The following is a 17018-nucleotide window of genomic DNA, read 5'->3' on the forward strand; positions in this document are numbered from 1 at the left end:
CACAAATCTATCTAAATCTGTGTTAGTGAGCACTTCTCCTGCCTTAGGCTGGCCACAATAAAAGGCCATTCTAAAATGTGCAGTTTTATCACACAGCATAATGCCACAGATGTCGCAAGTTTTGAGGGAGCGTGCAATTGGCATGCTGACTGCAGGAATGTCCACCAGAGCTGTTGCACGTGAATTGAATGTTCATTTCTCTACCATAAGCCGTCTCAAAAGGCGTTTCAGAGAATTTGGCAGTACATCCAACCGGCCTCACAACCGCAGACCACATGTAACCACACCAGCCCAGGACCTCCACATCCAGCATCTTCACCTCCAAAATCATCTGAGACCAGCCACCTGGACAGCTGCTGCAACAAACGGTTTGCATAACCAAAGAATTTCTGCACAAACTGTCAGAAACCGTCTCAGGGAAGCTCATCTGCATGCTCATTGTCCTTATCAGGATCTCGACCTGACTGCAGTTCGTCGTCGTAACCGACTTGAGTGGGCAAATGCTCACATTCGATGACATCTGGCACTTTGGAGAGGTGTTCTCGTCACGGATGAATCCCGGTTTTCACTTTACAGGGCAGATGGCAGACTGCGTGTATGGCGTCGTGTGGGTGAGTGCTTTGCTGATGTCAATGTTGTGGATCGAGTGGCCCATGGTGGAGGTGGGGTTATGGTATGGGCAGGCATATGTTATGGACAATGAACACAGGTGAATTTTAATGCACAGAGATACCGTGACAAGATCCTGAGGCCCACTGTTGTGCCATTCATCCATGACCATCACCTCATGTTGCAGCATGATAATGCACGGCCCCATGTTGCAAGGATCTGTACACAATTCCTGGAAGCTTAAAACATCCCAGTTCTTGCATGGCCAGCATACTCACCGGACATGTCACCCATTGAGCATGTTTGAGATGCTCTGGATCGTGTGAGGTGGATGGATTATCTCGACAAAGGAGAAGTGCTCACTGACACAGATTTAGACAGATTTGTGAACAATATTTGAGAGAAATAGGTCTTTTGTGTACATAGAAAAAGTCTTAAATCTGAAAAATGGGGGCAAAAACAAAAGTGTTGCATTTATAATTTTGTTCAGTTTATTTCCTGGAGGAATTAAAAGCTAAAAATAAATAGGTCATTTAATCCACAATTGGAGTGAGAGAAAAGCAAAGATGGGTTACAGGATACAAATCACCAAGTATGCTTGCAAAAAACAATTTTACCTCATCCAAATCGGGCTTAAAAGTGAGATGGTTCCATTTCATTAGCTTCTTTCCTATGGAGACAGTTGGTCATGATGCTGGTTTTCACCAAACTTCACTTATCTGATGTACAGCACAACATGATATAAACACCGGCAAGCCCATTACATCTAATGTTTGTGTGTGTGTGCCGTCTACCTGTGGGCTCTGATGGGTTTTCAGATCACATGGGGCCAAAGAACATTATCTTCCAGTTTTCCACAGGGAGAAAGAAAATCTCCAGGCAGCTTTAGTATCATAAACAGAGCCTAAAATACACAGTTCACCTTCACCACCACAAAAACACCTTAACTCTCTGATAAAGCATCTATTTACCCTTTAGAGAGTGTTTTTCCATCTCTAAGAATAAAGTAATCAAACTTTCTGACACCAGGGTGAGATTGCTGAATGAAATTATAGTTCTCTCTCACATTAAACGGGGATCAAGTACTTTAACATCAAAAAACACATCAGTGATTCTCATTCTGATTCCATAATGATCCATTATGAAGGGAGGAAAAGAACAGTCAACACTATTTTACTGCTATTGTATTCACTACCCTCATCGGCCTATTGTGAAATCATTTCAAAATCACACCAAACAAATTCAACATAGGAATAAATATAAACCTAAGAAAGCTGAAGAAAGAAAACAAGCTACCGACAACGTGTCTTGTCGCTTATCATGGTCGGTTAGGATGATAAACTCTTGTAGTTTTGTAGTGTCATTCCTGGTTAGGATGTCGTGTTAGAGTGGAATGATTTACAACTCTGTACCAAATCATTTAACAAGCTGGTTCAACAGAATGATTTGTTTGCAAATTGGACGCCATCATCCAAGGCAAAGAAAGACTGCAGGCAACCAGAGATGAGCCAGATATGTGCGCCAGACCTCCTGCCCCTTGAAAAAGGGATCCTCGCTCTAGGCTCAGGGAGGTCTGGCAGCTGGGATACACACTAAACACACACTCTGTTGCCATAACATTATAAACAATGCTGCTTAGTTTGTTGCTGTTACGTTGCATCATAGGCTGATTCCTAAGGAATTGTGCTAAAATCATTTTCTGATTTCAGCAACTATGGTTAGACAATATCAATTATATATATACATTATATATATACATTATAAATACAAAGAGATCATTTGAATAAAAAAGAAGAGAAAAACAATAAGTCAATAACCAGATGTTCTGCCTGGCAACAGAGTGTGCATGAAGGTTTGCCAGCTGCTGCTGATTTGTAAAATTCTATTGAGGACACAAGTTACAACAGTGTGTGTATATTATATATATATATATATATATATATATATATATATATATATATATATATATATATATATATATATATATATACATACACACACTGCCCTCCAAAAGTTTGGAAACGCCCTAGAAAAGTGGGGTTTTGGACAATATTGGCATGAATCCTTTTTAATTCGTGATAATTTTGCACTGATAAGGGACAACACAAACTATAAAAACATATTTTATTATATAAATAGTTTATACATAGAAAAAACTTAAATTTTCGATTCATCAAAATATCCACCATTAGCAGCTATCTGAACTAAACTGGGTTCTGATTTGTTCATTGTATTCTAAACTTAATTGGCAATCAATTGTTGAAGCTATTAAGGTGCGCTGACCCAAAAAACTTTTACAAACCTGGTACTTTAAACCAGTAACCAGGCATCACAGCTGGCAAAGGGGCATGTCTGACTTTGACATGTATATATTGCCATTATTATGTAATCAAATTATTATTGCTGGTCTTCAATGATAATGTCAAGTTACTGTAATGTATTTGCACCAAAAAATGATAAGGATTTATGCTGATATCCAAAACTTTCGGAGGGCAGTGTGTGTGTGTATATATATATATATATATAGCCAGTAATTATACTGGTTTGAAGCTGGGATGAAACCAAAGTAACAAATCTTTTCTCCCATACATCTGAGTGAAACAAAATATCTAAAAAGAAATAAAAATGTAGGGAGGGGACCTGATCAATACACCAATTGTTGATTGGATGGAGGGAGACCTTAACTCAGTCGATTGTAAGAAAGGGATGGGTTTTAGGTGGACTAAATGATTGGAAAGGTCTGGCACATGTCACCGGAGAGAAGTCTGTTATTTTACTGGAATATAAACATATGACATTCTGATATGCATGGATGAATCATTCACAACAAGACTGATAAAATGCATTTAGAAAATAGAGAGGGAGAATTTTCATTTCATGCTGACTTCAACACAGTAGCAGTTCTTGGTTCATTTTGAGTTGGATATGGTCAAAACTAATGACCTGTGGTTCAGTGATTGAGTCAGATTGTAAATCACTAACAGCTCCAACTGATTCAATCAGTGAGTAAGCCATCAAACAGGAGTTTGAGATTGATTTGAGATTGAGTCACTGACAGATTCATTAAAAGAACAGGTTCATAGGAGTCATTTGTTTTGGAATTGTTCTACACTGCTTGCGCTTCATTCACTGAAAAAAAAAAAAAGAAAAAAAAAAAACCCTAAATCATCAGTCATTCGCTCCTAAATTTAACACTGCTAGCAGGAAACACAGCTAGAGTATTTTTGTGTTTCAGCATGCAAACAACGAACGCAAATGTTGATAAAAACATTAACAGAAGCAAATGTCATGAATTTCACTCGCTTCCAATATTTTAAATGAGATTAAAGTCCTTGATGCCCAGTCCTACTGTACAGATACAGTGACAGACAGAATGTGATGCATCTCTTTACACACTCCCACGCTCCAAACGTCCTCCTCTAGTGTATCACACATTATTTAAGCACTACGTCTCTGAGGAATTCAGGCCATCTTTAAACAACACTTTCTCCATGTGACATGTCTCAGACTAATCTAATTGAAGCAGATGCAGAAAATACCACAAGGAATTGGATTGTCTGTGTTCTCATTTCGCTCTGCTGTGGTAACTTGATTTTCTCGTTTCTACAGAATGCTGTTCTTTAAGACAGGAAAGGTTAGACAGTAGGGTTGAGAGGGCTGTGAGGCCGAAAAACCACCATGTCTCTGAATCTGCTATCAGGAGGACCACCGGAACAGCAGAGTTTCTAAAATGGGGCTTTACCCTTAACTGCAGCTTTTCAACTTCTGGGTCCTGCTAACTGCTAGAAACTCGAAAAGTTGACACTACAAAACACATATGTGATAGACAGAAGAACAGTCAGTTCAATATGTAGGCCCTATGATTTCCGTGATACGCAGAATCACATAATCCAGTTCTAAAAATGGAATTTACTATACACTCTTAGTCCGGATTTTATATTTACTTAAAAATATAATTACAATATACTTAAAATATTTAAGTTTGGTTGCATTACTTATAAAATATAAGTACATTCTACTAATTTGTGGGTGTATTTGAATGTGTTAATAAATGTAAGTTAAATGCACTTAAATTATGATGTTTTTCTCCTGACCACGCCTCCTACACACTGGTTTGCAGCAGGTAATGACGCCATTTTGTCGTGGTGTGTGTGTGAATTCAAGGAGCTGTTGATGAGCAGTTGGAACATTTGTTTTGGCTGTTCTACGGACATTTTTTCAAAACATTTACCTTTTTATAGTTTTTCACCAAAGGAGAAAATCACAATTTTTAAGTTACCATCATCGAGGTCAGGGTTTGTTTTAGTTGAGCTCTTGACCCTTGACTTTTTAATATTAGATTTTGTTTGGGCAGTTTTAACTGCATTAAAAACCAACCAGACAAGCAAAGTTAAAAGATGATCAGGTGGTGTTGATTATGTTTTCACATAATCATTATTTGATCTGAATCACTGAACTCATTTAGAGCCCAATCTCTGAGTAAGATTTACATTATTGATTACAGCAGCACTGTGATTCTACAGCACAAGATCAACTTTTACAACTTTTTTTTAAAATGTTGTCCTTATCACAAAAAAAAAATTCAAGAATCAGCCTGTGAATCTCAACAACGGTGACAAGCAACATATTCTGATAAACAGATCAACTCTGAACATTAGAAAACAAGCTACTAAAAAGTCACAGAAAAACAGCTAAATTTAAATAGTGAGAATAAAGAAAATTACTAAGACAATTCAACTCGTAATTTATTCACGCAGCAATGCATGATGGGAGGCATGGATGAATTTTGATTGGTAGCAAGTTAACTTGCTTAGTACACTGAACTTAAATATACTAGGTGTAATAACAACAAAGTAATTAATATTACAAAACATTTTAAGTTAAATGAACTCGAATTATTAAGTTAACATTACTTAATTTTTTTAGGGCAACCAGTTTCCTCAAATTTTTTAAGTAAATTCAACTTATCTGGGCTAACAGTGTATAATGTGGAACGGAATGTCACAATTTGCGAAAATTGGGATGAAAATTAAAAGTAGCACTGTACATTTTATCAAATCACAAAGTGGACTAGCATCTGTGAATATTAAAGTGGAAAAAGACTGTTGTTTAAATATATATGTCTCTAGGGTAGTGATCGGTGTGTAAATGTTTCGAATAGTGTTAATTTCGCTATCGAAAACTACGATGAAAAATGTTCTCTGACAACCTTTTTTCCGTGATGACAGCGACATCATGAAACAATAATTCTGATTATATCAACATCTAATATTGTTGACAAAAAAAAAAAATACACAATTAGATTAATTTTATACATTTTTTATAGGATTGCCAAATAATAGAAAGACTGAGCATCATTTTCATTTTAGTTCTTTAATACAGAACCCCTAAAGGGACCTTTGAAAAAAAATAAAAATATACAGACTTTAGCGAGAAATTTTTTTTCATGTGCACAGGATTTTTCCACGCTCACGTGTTACAATTTCCTGTTTGTACTATAACCCACTTTCGTTGTGAGTCGCTGCCTTCTTGGAGCATGGATGCGCATGAATTAATAAAGATCTATTTCCTCAAAAAAATTCGTTAAGGCAGTACCTTTAATATCAAGGCCTTATGTCCACTTTAACACATCCCATGAAATGGGCTGATGGCGCAATATGGCTGCATGCATTGTCCTATTTTCCAAGCTCAAGGGTTCATAAAAAAAAAAAAAAAAAAAAAAAAAGACTGGTACAGTAAAAATTGCTCAAAATTTGGATTTGGTTAGGGCAGTATATTTATATTGTCCCAAATAAAATGTTAACAGCCATTTTAAAAATATTGACAGTAAAATGTGCTAAAAATGTATACAGTATTTTACAATATCAATAAACCCTTTATTAAACCACTTTGTTGGAATTAACGCATCACAGGTGGTGAAGAACTGCATAATTACTTTATTCAGTACTAACAGCATTTATTGCAAACATAGACAGAGGACTTTAGGAAGCGTCACATTATATAAAAGTGACAAATAAGTAGCTGGATTCAGCCTAGTACTAGACAAACTGATCTAACAAAATCCACATTTTGAGGACTTTTTACTTTTTACCAATTTTTTTTTTTTTTTTTTTTTTTTTTTATGAACCACTGAACTTAGCATCTATGTCGATGCACACTGACCTACCTATTGCACCACCAGTCCATTTCAAGGCATGGTTTCTCGGCCACCACAGAGATAAATTCATTAGGGACATAAGTGGACATAAGGCCTTGAAATATGACATAGTGCACTAAGGAAATCCAAATTTTTAGCACTTTTTACTGTACCAGTAAAAAGTACAGTAAAAAGTGGAAAATGCACACAGCCGTATTGCGCCATCAGCCCATTTCTTGGTGAGGTTTCTCAGCTGCCACAGAGAATGTGTTGAAGTGGACATAAGGCCTTGATATTAGAAGTACTGCCCTGACAAAGGCCACATTTTTGAGCAAATGGATCTCTAATCCATGCTCTTGTTTTCTTCATAGTAAGATGGCAGTGATGCACAAAGGAAATAGGTTATAGTATACATAAACCTGAAATTGCAATGAGCGCACACGCAAAAAATCCTGTGCACTCAAGAAACTTTCCACATGCACCTGGGACGAGAAACTAGTGAGCACGCAATAGTTTATCAGGAGTATGCAAAAAGTTTCTTGAGCGCATGCAAAAGTCTGTATATTTTTAATTTTGCAAAGGTCCATTTAGGGCAGGAGTGGGGAATGTTGATCCTGGCGGGCCATTGTCCTGCAAAGTTTAGCTCCAACCCTAATTAAACACACCTGAAGCTAATCAAGGTGTTCAGGATAACTAAAGTTACAGGCAGGTGAGTGTATTTTTCAGGGTTGGAGGGAGCTAAACTCTGTAGTACAATGGCCCTCCAGGATCAACATTCCCCACCCCTGCTTTAGGGGCTCCATACATACCTGATTGGATATTTTTTTTCTTTCTTGTTTTAAAGCACAAATCTCACTAAATTGTCAGGGATATGTTTAAAATAAGAAACAAAGAATGTGATGCCACACAAACAACTCTTATTTTGCCCAGGAAGTTGGCAAAAGGTCTAAATCCATAACAAAAGGAGCAGAGGAAATTCAGCTTTAGTTGGGGTGCAGTTTGCTGAAGGTCAGAATAAATGAGAAGCATTGTGAAAAAGCAATATACTGTACCACAATTCCTATCCGAATGAGATTAGATTCCTCAGAGGACACCAAAATTACATTCGATAATTTGATCCTGAAAGTTGTGGGAGGACAACACGGATGTCTGAGATTAGAATCAAGACACGTCAATGAAACATATTTACATTTACATTTACATTTACATTTATGCACTTGCCAGATGCTTTTATACAAAGTGACTTTCGTTGCATTTAAGGTATGCATTTTATCTTGTCATGCTTTGCCTGGGAACTTCATCTCCAGAGCTGCTCTGAGAGTCACTTCACACAATATTGCACATTTTTTCATCCATGTTTTAATACATTTAATTGAAACTGTAAACCTCTGTTGTGAGGTATAAAGGAATTGTTCCAGGTTCATTTGATCATATGAACTGATCTGACAATAAACTAGTACCGTCTAAATCTGGAGAACACAGATAAACAGCAAATGACTCTGATACAGGCAGTAGTGACACCGTGAGCAAGTCTATCAGAGATGGCATGGCACATAAAGGGATCTTATTAAATGGTGTTTCTGATAGGACGACTCTCTGGACTGCAGTACTGCAGCACGTCTGCTCATGGCATACACTTCTGAAGAATGACAGGATAATTCAGTCCAAGCGAGAGTTGCTATTCTCTTATTAGGCAGAGTGTCTGCATGCACGTATAAGAACGATAACAATCGAGTGTTGAAAAACTGGCTTCTGCCATAGAGAAAATTGTGGAAGACCACTGCAGATATGGCTGAAGAGAGCAGTGGTCCCTCTAAGCTGCAAGTGTGTGCAGCTGCACATTTCTGATATTGCTTCCCCACAGACAGAAAAAAAAGCACAAAAACAAAATGGAACGTGTGAATGACTTGAATCAGAGTGAAATGAATGCATACAGTCCATATGCATGTCCACTGATTTTCAATAAGGAACTAAAACTGTAGTATAGATTTCAAAATCTCTCAGGAAAGACTGCATCCTAGAACAATAGAGAGATTTCACACTCATGAGATTGATGGATATTGTTTTTAATAACCAATTATATATATATATATATATATATATATATATATATATATATATATATATATGTATGATTTTAACAGATTATTTATGTTTGCGTCAAAAAACATCTTGAAGATTCCGACAATTCCCTGCGTGACACTTCACATTTGATGTATTTTTGTTGAAATAACGGTTTCTTCCTAGTTTTTTCTAATCAGTTATGTACATTAGGGTTTTATGTTACATCTGATGTTGTTAAATGAATGTTTACTGCATTTTTAACATTTCATTTGTGTTACCATGATGATGTTTAGTGTTTGTGTGAATGCCACTGTGTGCACCTTCTATATATTAGTGTTGTCCTTCTCAGCTTGTGATGAACTTTGATTCATCATGTGACTCTCATCACCACTGTGTTTGGTGGTTGTGTTTCTATTATTGCCAAATAATAGAAAGACTGAGCATTATTTTCATTTTAGTTCTTTACTACAGAACCCCTAAAGGGACCTCTGAAAAAATAAAAAAATATTTCATGTGCACAGGATTTTTCCACACTCACGTGTTACAATTTCCGGTTTGTACTATAACCCACTTTCGTTGTGAGTCGCTGCCTTCTTGGAGCATGGATGCGCATGAATTAATAAAGATCTATTTCCTCAAAAAAATTCTTTAAGGCAGTACCTTTAATATCAAGGCCTTATGTCCACTTTAACACATCCCATGAAATGGGCTGATGGAGCAATATGGCTGCATGCATTGTCCTATTTTCCAAGCTCAAGGGTTCATAAAAAAAAAAAAAAAAAAAAGACTGGTACAGTAAAAAGTGGGGTTTTTTTGGTTCGACTACAGTCCATATGCATGTCCACTGATTTTCAATAAGGAACTAAAACTGTAGTATAGATTTCAAAATCTCTCAGGAAAGACTGCAACCTAGAACAATAGAGAGATTTCACACTCACGAGATTGATGGATATTGTTTTAATAACCAATTATATATATATATATATATATATATATATATATATATATATGATTTTAACAGATTATTTATGTTTGCGTCAAAAAAAATGTTTGCGTGACACTTCACATTTGATGTATTTTTCTAGAAATAACGGTTTCTTCCTAGTTTTTTCTAATCAGTTATGTACATTAGGGTTTTATGTTACATCTGATGTTGTTAAATGAATGTTTATTGCATTTTTAACATTTCATTTGTGTCACCATGATGGTGTTTAGTGTTTGTGTGAATGACACTGTGTGCACCTTATATATATTAGTATTGTCCCTCTCAGCTAGTGATGAACTTTGATTCATCATGTGACTCTCAACACCACTGTGTTTGGTGGTTGTCAGTAGAAAACAGATATTAGTACTTCAATAGGTAGGTAAATTAACATATCAGTTAATGAAATGTGTTTTTACTGTAAATTTAACAGTATTTTTAAATTATACGGTTTTGAACTGCAAAATAGACAGTAAAGTGTTGTCCCGTAAAACCTAAAACGTTGCTACCATATTTTTTATGGTAAAAGTTCTGGCAACCACAGTTGCCGTTTTTTTTTTTTTTTTCTTAATGCAGCACACCAGCTATTCCTCCATCTTTTCTGGCCGTATCGGTTAACCAATCCGGCACCACTCTCAAAGTGACATGTTGTTTGTTGTGGTAATTCCCAATCTGTTTGTGCCTGTGCATGTGAGAGAAAGATAAATCACAGCCGTATGAGAATAATGCTGAGTACAGCTCTCTCTCACTCTCTGAGAGATAACCTGTCAGTGGAGGAAGAGAGCTGCAGCTCAGGGCAATCGATGCAGCGTCTGACCCTCAATACAGCAATGCAGGGAGAGACAGAGAGAGAGACAGCGAGAGAGACAGACAGAGACACCGAGTGAGACATGCAGCCTTGAAGAGATTTATTAATTAGGTTATACAATGTACCAGAACACAAATTTAGTCTAAATATTGCCTAATCTTTTGATATTGTTTAATAGGGAAATAAACTGTGGAACAACCAAGTTCATACATTTGTACAAGCTCATTAAACTATTTTTGCATAATACAGACTGGGAAAATAACTCAGTGACAGCTTTCATTTGAACAAACCTCTAAGCCTATCGTCTACTCAAGTATATGAACGCAGACCCTCTAGCCATGCAAACTTTATTTCATGCATCGTTGTTCTGAAACATCCTAGCACAAACGTGTTGCATTCTCAGTATTGCAGCAAGGGGTTGTACTTCAACCGTCTGTTATCTTTTAGGTCAACTACTCTCAGAACAACAATGTAAAGAATATCTAATGGAGCAAGTTAAAGTAAAGGTGCCATGTGTAATTTACGCAAAAAATAATGACTATTTGCAACAAGGTTTCCTCCATCTGCTATTGGTCAGATATACTCTTAAAAAGAAAGGTTCCTTATTTGCATCAGTGGTTGCATTAAGAACCTTTAACATCAATGGAAATTTTCCATTGCACAGATTCTTTATCATGGAAAAAACTTTTTCAGATTATTAAAATATTCTTCACACTAAGAATTAAAATAAGAACTGTTCACAGAAAGCTCAACCAAAATGGTTATTTTATTCCTTTGCCACAAAAAAAAAAAAAAAACTTTTGGATTCCCGCCTCAATCTCATGCCATTGGTTAAGCTGCAACCATGCGACTGGTTTCAACTATTCTGCTGATATAACTGAGGCCATGTGGGCGGGGAAACATACTATTAACCAATCATATCATAGCCTAAAATGCTTTACCTCCACACCATCCAATCAAATCTCAATCACCAAAACCAGTATTTGTTACACTGTGTTGTAACCAGATGCAGTACACAATAAAATGTATCTTTTCTATGTTAATCAGAGTTTGAGCGAAAGAGGATTCTATTTTTGGGATGGTTTCTATTTCTGCAGCATCACAGCTGACAGCTCAAATACCAGTTGTGTTTTGTATGATATTACAATGGTTTCATTTGAGTTTATATATCACTGTGCATTACTTTAATAGACAATGAAAGCAACAATGGAGATCTTTTAAGATCTTGAAAATAACTTTCAAACTGTGAACTGTGTAGACAAACAAGCATCAGTTTGATTATGTACTTATCCATTTCTTTGTATGTATGTAAAATGCACTGCTGTTTCGCAATTCACTTGCAATTTGTGATTGATTTTGTCTTGTAGCTGTGTCACACCATGTGTGGATAGACAAACTGCTTATTTTTGAACAGTCTATTGTATACAGTGGTATATAAATAAAAGTTACGTGACTGGAGTGTCAAATTGCAGAGCTCATGCAAACTTCAACATCACTATGATCAGATTCTTTCTTAACTGCTGTTCTCACCGCTGTCATTTTTGTTGTGTGTTCATTTTGTTATTGATAGGAAAGCACACAGCACATATGAATGTTTGGTTCCAAAACGCGATAAACTACATTTAAAAAAAAAATGAGTTTCCGCCAAAATCAGTATTGTATCTGGTCGGTACTGAAAAGTCATTTATTAATTTTTGCGCAAAATGCGATATCCGTCGTGTTATTCTGTCATGTTTTCTCCCTTTCTTTCCAAAACGTGACAAACGCCAGTCTCCCTTCTCTGCAGAATGCGATATATCCGCTCAACCAATCACAGCGCACCATTCCACGCACAGTAAACCGTAATTGCAGCGCTCTGAATACACCTGGCATCCTAGTTTTCCTTATCTACTTTGTACTTTGTGATCAACAAAAACAGAAAAATGAATCATTTTGGCGGCATTGTCGAACATGTGGTGGTTTCTGCGGCGGAGAAGGAATGTAAGTCATCGAAATATAATCATTTACGTGAGGAGATTAAGAAGATGAGGCACTCGAGTCGGGAGGAGGAAAAATGCCGGCTGTCACGGTCCCCAATACTGAATCATGAACAGTTTTTAAGAAGCCGTTTTTAATACCAATGTACTCGGCAAATGTGTTTTTATTTTAACCGTGCTGTGGAGCCAGATACTCTTTAATCGGTAATTACAAACAGACACATAATTAATTTATAACATTAAAGGTGCCCTAGAACGTTTTTTCACAAGATGTAATATAAGTCTAAGGTGTCCCCTGAATGTGTCTGTTAAGTTTCAGCTCAAAATACCCCATAGATTTTTTTAATTAATATTTTTAACTGCCTATTTCGGGGCATCATTAAATATGCGCCGATTCAGGCTGCGGCCCCTTTAAATCTCGCGCTCCCTGCCCCCCCGAGCTCTCGACTATAAAACAGTGCATAAACAAAGTTCACACAGCTAATATAACCCTCAAATGGATCTTTACAAAATGTTTGTCAAGCATGCTGCATGCATGCATTGGATCATGTAAGTATAGTATTTATTTGGATGTTTACATTTGATTCTGAATGAGTTTGAGGCTGTGCTCCATGGCTAAAGCTAACATTACACACTGTTGGAGAGATTTATAAAGAATGAAGATGTGTTTATGAATTATACAGACTGCAAGTGTTTAAAATGAAAACAGCGACGGCTCTTTTCTCTGTGAATATAGTAATAAACGATGGTAACTTTAACCACATTTAACAGTACATTAGCAACATGCTAACGAAACATTTAGAAAGACAGTTTACAAATATCACTAAAAATATCATGTAATCATGGATCATGTCAGTTATTATTGCTCCATCTGCCATTTTTCGCTATTGTTCTTGCTTGCTTACCTAGTCTGATGATTCAGCTGTGCACAGATCCAGACGTTAATACTACCTGCCCTTGTGTAATGCCTTGAACATGGGCTGGCATATGCAAATATTGGGGGCGTACATATTAATGATCCCGACTGTTACGTAACAGTCGGTGTTATGTTGAGATTCGCCTGTTCTTCGGAGGTCTTTTAAACAAATGAGATTTACATAAGAAGGAGGAAACAATGGAGTTTGAGACTCACTGTATGTCATTTCCATGTACTGAACTCTTGTTATTCAACTGTGCCAAGGTAAATTCAATTTTAAATTCTATGGCACCTTTAACAAGATGACTCGTTGAATTCATTTTGGGAGCGACAACTGAATGTATTTTTTAGTCAAATGGCTGTATATAAGATTAGTATTGACAAAGTTCAGAGGCTGTCATATATGTGAATCAACTTACTTTGTTGTGTTTTTTAAATATGACTTTTATATTGATGGATTAATTGCATTATGCATTATGCATTTGCATTAATTGCAAAATGTTTCATGGATTTATTGCATTTTGGGGGAAAAAATAATCAGTTTTTATAATAAACCTTTTAAAATCAAAATCTAGATTTGAATTTTTAATGTTTTTATAACCAAAAGATGCTATGTGAAAGTTTGAAACAGAAAATAGTGGTTTTCATCTTGCCACTTTCTTCGTAAAGAAAACACATTTTTACTCAAATTAATCAAAATGGATTTACAGCGTTTTGGAACTAAACTCTTCATATTTACATATTCATCTAAACATCACTCTCAGCAGCGTCAAAATGTTCACCAGCAGGTCCGCTGCTCAGGTATTTCAGACTTCTTTTTATCCCAAAGCGAAGAACGAAAAAGAAATTTGCAGTGAGTATATCAGGGCCTTTATACTGTCTCTAATATCCTGTTTCACTTGGAAATACATCAGATTACAGAACTAAAATGGGTTTCACTGACTTTATAGAGGTTTACAGCTGGCATGCCACTGGACCTAATACTTTTTCATACATGCTCTTTTCTTTCTATGAAAACATGCACTCTGCAGCAGTAAGGACACAGCTTGAGAGAAAAAGGTGAAAGGAGAGAGAGAAAAAAAAGTCTTGGCACTCTCTCTCTCTCTACTATCCTAAAGAGGTTGATAATGCGATATAATCTATTCCTTCATCAAATCCCTCGGGTAAGAAAGAGAACGCCTCCATTTCACACTCAACACTTTGAAAATGGGACTTTTCTAAAGGTCACACTTTTTTCCATTTCAAAAATCAAAACACACACACACACACACACACACAGAGAATCATCCTAATGCACCAGCAATAAGCATGGCGAGCACTCACACAACAAATATCCTCCTCTGATCATACATTTTTCATGTCACAGACACTGGCAGGAAGAAGATATGCATCCCTATTTGAAATATGTGAACACGTTCCCTTACAGGGATGTTTTAATATCATGTGTACGCCTCACTGGTTTTGCAAACCAAACTAGTGTTGAAGAAAAAGCCAATCCTAATGTTTCTCTGGGCAGATTTAACTGAATTGATCTCCTGTCAAAGGGAATTACAATGAATAAAAACCAGGATGAAATGATCATGCTAAAGAATGCTACTACAGGAGACATCAATTCGATTATGCAGGGATTGCTCTTCACGAGCATGGCAAAATAAAACCTCTGGGAATCATTAAGTCAGAATCATCATTCATTAGAGATAAACACTCAAACCTAGTTTTTTTTATTTTTTTTTATTAACAAAGTCAACATGAGACAGCATGCACCGTCCATCAACCACAGTTTCACAAAATCCTGTGAGAAACACTGCTTAGCATATGCATGCATGTGAACACACAGCCTTTCGAAGCCTTTCAACACATTCACATGATGAAATTTGTGTCAGGCACACTGTATGCACATCCTTATTTACACATAAAAACCAAAGTATACTTTGGGCTTTTTCCAACCACACTCAGCTCACATATGAGCCTTGAATTTTACACACAAGGTGTTGTAACCCCTCAGGTCCTATTCGCCCCGCTTCTGCGTCTCTAGCATGAGAGGCGGGCACACTATCAAAGATGCTAAAGACCGCAGTGTCTAGCTTCAGCCTCTAGTGTGCCTCTTGAGATCAGGGGAGTACATGGACAGCTCTTACTAGCAGGCTTCCGTTACACTCACTCCCATGCGGTTCACAGCACCAATGTAACCCGTCCGGTCCTACTCGCCACGCTCCGTGCGGGCATCTCTGGCATGGGAAGCGGGCATAATAACAAGGACACTAAAGACCGGAGTCTCTAGTATCAGCTGCTAGCGCCTCTTGAGATCAGAGGAGTGAGGTTTACCTGCACAGCTTTCACTAGCTGGCCTCCATTACAGTGTCAACACTAGCTGTAAAAAATGACCGTGATTTTAACAGTAAAAGACTGTAAAAATGCTGCGGTGAAAAACTGTTTCCGTACTATATACGGTGAATAACTGTAATAGATCTAACGGTACATTTAATGTAATTTTACGGTAAAATACCGTTAAATTCACAGTTTTTGGAAGTGAAAAATAACAATTCATTGTAAAATTTACAGTGAAAAAACGTAAATTGACATTCCCACAATTCCCTGCGTGACACTTCACATTTGATATATTTTCGTTGAAATAACTCTGTTTCTTCTTAGTTTTTCTCATTTTTTTCTAATCAGTTATGTACATTAGGGTTTTATGTTACATCTAATGTTGTTAAATTAATGTTTATTGCATTTTTTAAATTTCATGCATGTTACCATGATGGTGTTTAGTGTGTGTGTGAATGACACTGTGTGCTCCTTCTATATGTTAGTGTTGTCTTTCTCAGCTTGTGGAAAAGCTGCTTGTGATGAACTTTGATTCATCATGTGACTCTTATCACCACTGTGTTTGGTGACTGTCAGTGTATTATAAAGGTACAAAACAGATATTAGTACTTCATTAGGTTGGTAAATTAACATTATATCAGTTAATGAAATACGTTATTTTACCGTAAATTTAACAGATTTTTTTTTACGTTGCTACTGTATTTTTTACGGTAAAGTTCTGGCAACCACAGCTGCCGTTTTTTTACCGTAAATTTTACTGGGTTTTTTTTTTTCAATGTAGGGTCGTTGTTTGTGAGTGAACAACTGGCGAGCACCTGTGTTCACACACACTATCAAATTGAGAATCCTTTAAAAGATTGTGTGCCAAATAAATAGAATAATGTTTTTTTTAGAATAATGTTGTGCCCTGATGGATTGAGCATAATAAGTCCAGGAAAGTACAGTAATAGAGTAAATGGGGTCAATTATGCTTTCATGTCTGTGGACTACATCTATGACATTGTTTATTACCACAGGTAAAAATTGTAGTCATTCTTTTCTGTCCTTCATAATGTTGTTCGTAAAAACGACTTGGAAATAATTAATAATAAATGTATATTTTAAACATTTATTTAAATGTATAATAAAATACATTAAATAAATGTTTCAAATATACAACGATTGCATGAGATGATCAGAAAGGGAAATGAACGGAAAGG

At 36.5% G+C, this 17018-nt stretch overlaps 1 protein-coding gene across 1 annotated transcript in view; it reads right to left on the minus strand.

Moving 5' to 3' along the window:
* The window catches only part of mcu (mitochondrial calcium uniporter), a 104359-nt gene that overhangs the window by 45516 nt on the left and 41825 nt on the right, over positions 1 to 17018 (minus strand). The gene's annotated exons all lie outside the window — the stretch shown is intronic.

Source organism: Megalobrama amblycephala, linkage group LG10 (assembly GCF_018812025.1).
Source record: "Megalobrama amblycephala isolate DHTTF-2021 linkage group LG10, ASM1881202v1, whole genome shotgun sequence".
NCBI lineage: Eukaryota > Metazoa > Chordata > Actinopteri > Cypriniformes > Xenocyprididae > Megalobrama > Megalobrama amblycephala.